The sequence below is a fragment of the Onychomys torridus genome, chromosome 21 (assembly GCF_903995425.1).
Source record: "Onychomys torridus chromosome 21, mOncTor1.1, whole genome shotgun sequence".
Classification (NCBI taxonomy): domain Eukaryota; kingdom Metazoa; phylum Chordata; class Mammalia; order Rodentia; family Cricetidae; genus Onychomys; species Onychomys torridus.
Genome location: NC_050463.1, coordinates 3,036,233 through 3,041,830, shown reverse-complemented (window position 1 = coordinate 3,041,830; position 5,598 = coordinate 3,036,233).

Genomic DNA, 5,598 nt, shown 5'->3' with positions numbered 1-5,598 from the left:
AGAATGGCGGACAGGAAATGCCCACCCTATTCGGACTGGAGGCCCTGATTGGCTAGTGTGTCCTGAGTGACAGGAACAGCTCCCCTAGGGACAGAGTACCTTGAAGGGACACAACACAGAGGTTCCCAGCCCTGGCTTCCGCCTTAAGGCACAGAGCTGTCCCAAACCGGTTGAGATTGGCATTGCAGCAAAACTTGGAACTGGACTGCAAGGTCGTCCCTGCACCTTTCCTGCAGTCAGATAGGCACTTCTTCGTCCTGGACACAGGGTGTTAGGTCTCAAACCAGGGACAAATGGCTGAGGCGCCTAATGACCATTTCCAAGCAAGACATTGTCTGCCAGATTCTCCCTGCATCCCTCAGCCCCTACCTGTTACAGGGTAGGGCTGGCAAGCCCCGCCCACTGCCCAGAACTTCTCCAGCCCAGGGGCTGGGCTGTCTTTCCCTACATAAACCAATCATTATGGTAACCTGGATTTTCCCCCTCTACCCTTTAGCTTCCTGACCTCTTGGTCTATCTCTCCTCTCCCCTAGCTCCTCTGCTCACATTGTTCAAGCTCATGTCCGCTCTGAACTTCCCCAAATGGTCCCTGCCTCTCCCTGCACTCTGCCTTTTATCTAAAAAATTTTCTCCTCCACCATACCTAGTAGCAGCCATGTCCTTTCCTTTTATATTTCTTAGAACCTCCATATTCTTAAGTCAAACCCAGGGTGGGCCACCCCTTCCTGTGGACTGTGCAAGTGAGCTACTCAGGGACCTTCTTTCTAGGCAGGTGAAATGATATTTCACTCCTTTCCCATCCCTGTTATGCTTCTAGGTCTGTGTCCCCAGCACCTGAAACACTGACTACAGGAGATCTGGGCTGACTCAGTCATGGATGCTTCCGCAGGTCCTGCAATCTAAGGAGAAAGTCCCTGAACTCAGGTGTTACCCAGTAGGGCCAGAGTAACTGCCAGGTCAGGCAACTCCAACCCTACCCCCAAGCCTTTGGCTAGCCTCCACAGTGGGGTGAGGGACCCCCACCATCCCACCCAGAGAGAAGTGTGGTATCTAGAACCTTTGCTGGGACCAGCTACCTACCGAGTCAGACCTCAACTCTGTCCAGCTTCTTGGGAGTTCAGGACGCATTTCTGGGGCACTAGTCAGTTTTGCTATGAAACTGAGAAAGGACAAAGAAAACCTGTCGGTTTCAGGGACAATCATACATTAGGCCAGCTGTGGAAAATGTACTATGATTTTCACTTTTGTAAAAAGAAAGTTTGATTATAAAAATGTACTAAAAATCTGCAATCTCTTAAACAGCTATTCTGTAGAAAAGGCCCATTAAAGTAAATATTTTTGTTAACTAAACCCTACAGGATCAAAGTATTTTGACTTAAGTACTTCATATTTACTATAAAGAATAGGTGTTACACATACTAGGACAAATGCCCATTTTCCATATGAGGGAATATGGGTTACATCCATTTGCCATGAATCACAAGGTCATAGGCCTCGTGGATTAACCCCCATTGAGAGAGAATTTTATTAGGTGGACAAATATTACAGTTACACCCAATGGATCTGGCAGCTTCGCAGGGAATTTGAAATTGAAAGCCTGGCGCCATGGCATTTTGATGGTGTAAGGTATGGCTTTTCTGAGCCCTTTCCATAGAGTAGGCTATCACTTTTGTTAGAGAGTCAGCCATACGATTCCCATCGTGGATGGGACCTGGAAGCATCATATGTGCAGGAACATGACCAATAATGGAAAGATGAGTCCTAGACTGAACTAATTCCTGAAATTTTGAAGCAAGTTTAAAATTGTTGAGCGATTAGAAGGGAGGGGGCAGTCTCTATATGTGGGGCTTTATATTGGGAATCTGTATAAATTAAAGCTTTTGTCCCTGAGTCTCTCAAAGCCAGCAATTACTGCTATCAGTTCCAATTTTTGAGCTGAGGTTTCCTGTGTAAGGAAAGACTCTTTAGAGCCATCAATAATTAGTGCAGCTTGCCCTGAAGCAGAGCCATCAGTGAATACTAACGCTGTTGGAGGATGCAATGGATCTGATTTAGTTCTATATGGAAAAATTACAGGATGCAAGCATATGAATTTTAATAGATAATGGCCAGGCAGTTCATATGAAAAGGTGCCAGTATATCCTATTAGAGCTACCTGCCTATCTACAGACTCATAGGGCAGGATATTGTGCTGTTCAGCTGTAGAAGAAAGGATTATCATATGGACATCCTGTCCAAACAATTATTTACTTCACTTCCTTTCCTTAGTCAATAGAGAGGCAACTAGAGAAGTATAAGCTGTTACAATTTTTCTGTGAATTACAGGTAAGTGTAGCTATTCTAAAGGCCCTTCTTGCCACAAGCAGGGGGGTGGGTGCATAAACAGTAGGCAAAAGAATCAGACTCCATGGTTTATTGTAATCTATATGAAGGAGTCTTTTAGAGTTAAGTCCTTTTTCTTTCAGAGCCAAGGAGGTTTAAGCTTCAGGCATTAACTTTTGTGGTGATCTTGGGTTAGGGTCACCATAAAGGATGTCATAAGGATTTAAATACCATTGCGGATAAATCCAAATAACTATGTACCCAGGAAATACCCCCAAGCAATTTTTGAAAATCATTTAACGTTCTTAAACAGTCAATTCTTAATTAAAAAGTTGTGGAGAGACAAAGTCCATGTGCATGACACATCCCAAATGTGAGAAAGGAGGCTGAATTTGGATTTTTTCAGGAGCCACTTGGAGCCCATATAAAGTCAATTGCTGAACCAGAAATTGTAGTGCCTACTGCAAATATGCTCTATCAGCATGAGAAATTAATATAACATCCATATAATGAATAAGATAAACATCAGAATACATTTTATTAACTTGCAAAAGTTCTGTATCCACAAATTTTTGACACAAGGTTGAGATGATTTTGCTTCCTTGGGGTAAGGTTTTCTATTGGTACCTCTGATAGGTCTGTGAAAACTTGGAGAAGGCAGGCTAAAGGCAAAACCCTGACAATTTTCAGGATGGGAGGTATGCTAAAGGAACAATCTTGTAGATCTATGACGATTATATTTTGATTTTTAGGTATGGCCATAGGGGGTGGCAAGCCAGGCTGTAAGGCCCTCATTGGCTCCATGATTTAATTTAATTTTCTAAGATCTTGTAACAGCCTGATTTTTTCTTAATATGGGGGTGTTCCATGAGGTGGTGGATGGTTCTTCATGCCCCCTTTCAAGCTGCTCCTTTATTAGACAGGTAGCAGCTTCAATTTTCTCAGCATTAAGGGCCACTGTTCAACCTAGATGGGAATGTTGGACCTCCACTTAATGGGGTCGGCAGTTAGAACAGTGGCCCCTATGGTAAATTCTGATATCCTATGCCATGTCTGTCATTCTTTATTTCTGGGATAATAGGCTCAATTCTACCTTGGGCCTATTTACCTAGCCCCTTTTGGGGGTTATAACCCATTTGTAGCATTGAGCTGAAACTATTTCATTAGCAGAGATTAATAACACACCTATCTGTTGTAATACATCTCTTCCCAATAGCATGATAGGTATGGAGAAAACGAAATATGGACAGAATGTGCCATAATTTTCTCCATCTGACCATTTTAATATTCCTGAGCTTCTGGCAACATTATTTGCTGGACCTAGACCTACTAAAGATGAAGGAGTAACAGCCATTTCTCAGGTATTTGCCCAGTCTTTCCCAGAAATGCAAGAAATGTCTGCACTCGTGTCTAAAAAACCAGGTTTTTTTGTTTTTTTGTTTTTTGGTTTTTCATGACAGGGTTTCTCTGTAGCTTTGGAGCCTGTCCTGGTCTAGTTCTGTAGACCAGGATGGCCTCAAACTCACAGAGATCCACCTGCCTCTGTCTCCCGAGTGCTGGGATTACAGGCGTGCGCCACCACCGCCCGGCTAAGACCAGTTATCTTTTTTTCCCTGTACTTTAAGAGTTTTTGTTGGTCTGGAATTTTTAATTTCCTGATCCAGAAGGTCATATCACTAGAACTGAGGCCAGCTGCTCCTCTAGGTGCTGCAGAGGCTGAGCTTCCCATGACCTAATATGGTAGCAGCAATATTTGCACTATGCACTGTCCTGGATGGATCTGAATTGTTTTTGTAGGGGGTTGTACAATAATCTTAATTTCTCAAGTGAAGTCAGGGTCAACCACTCCAGGGACAATTTTTATACCCTGTACATCTGAGGAACTATGTCCTATTATTAACCCCAGCATCTCTTCTGGGGAGGTCGGTACACTCCGGTATTCATACATATTGTTGGGGAGTCAGGAGTTAATACTGTGAATATTGCGCACCTGGGGGTGGCTATTTGTAATTGTTCGATTGACCTCTATTCAAGAACGGGTTGTTTATTGCTCCTATTATTTCTGGCTGGAGCCCTGTTTCCCTGAGTAGGTGGGAGGAGTCTTGCTATAGTTTGGGAGTTAATAGTATCATCTAGCAGCGTCTCATTCTGAGGGAATCCGGATGTACAGTCTTTTTTCCAATGATAGCCTTTTTGGCAGCGAGGGCATATTCTCATAGGCCTGTTATAGTTTGCAGCCTGGGTTATAGCTGGGGCATTAGAGCTTATATTATTGTCTCTGGGATATTGGCCCTTCCTTGAAAGGGACAGTGTTTGCTGATATGTCCCATTTGTCCACATGAAAAACATTTAGGCTCTATATCCCTTTGGTTAGGCTGTTTCTGTTGTTGTTTTTTTATGAATTCAGTTGTCGTGCATCCCTGTAATGCAGCTGCTATTGCCACAATTTAAAAGTAAGAGGGACTGACATCCACACATGCTCTAATGTAATCAGAGATGCTTCCCATTTATTTACTTGTCTCAGTAGAGATTTGCAAGTAGTAGAGGCATTTTCATAAGCCAATTGCTTGAAAATTACATCTCTTGCTTCAGAGCTGGGAACCATTCTCTCCACAGCTTTTGTCAGCCTGGCAACGAATTCTGTATATGACTCTTCTGTATTCTGTGTTATATTGGTAAGCCCTGTGGTATTAGCATCAACAGAGGGTAAGTGTTTCCATGCTGTAAAGGTTGTTGTGGTAATTGCTTTCAAGGCATCTTGTGATAATTTTCATTGTTTGGCTCTATTAGCATATCTCCCTGTGGCCATAAACATTTCATAAGTTAAACCTCTTCTTGCCCGAGATTTGGCTGCCTGTTGTCTGGCTATTTGCTCAAATACAGTCTTCTATAACAAGTAGGTACCTCCTGCTAAACAAGCCTTAGCTACTTGCAACCTATCACAAGGGGTGAGCTACTGGTAGGTTAAACTTTCCACCAGGGTAAGCTTATATGGGGAAGTTGGGCCATAAGCAGCTGTTGCCTATATTATTTCTTTTAGCAGTTTAAAAGGCAGGGCTTTGCCTTCTATGCCTGGCTAGATCACAGGGAAAAATCCAAGTGTTTCACCTTGGAGGCGAGCCTGCTGGAGAAGCCCACTGGCCCTTTCTTCTTTCTCTTTTTATTTCTTGTTGGGGGCCAAGTGGAGTGTATAAACACTGTAGCAAAATGTTGTCCAGTGTATGAGGGCATGTTGTTTCCTTTTTATTTCCTTTTTCTTCCTCAAAGGTTGATTCA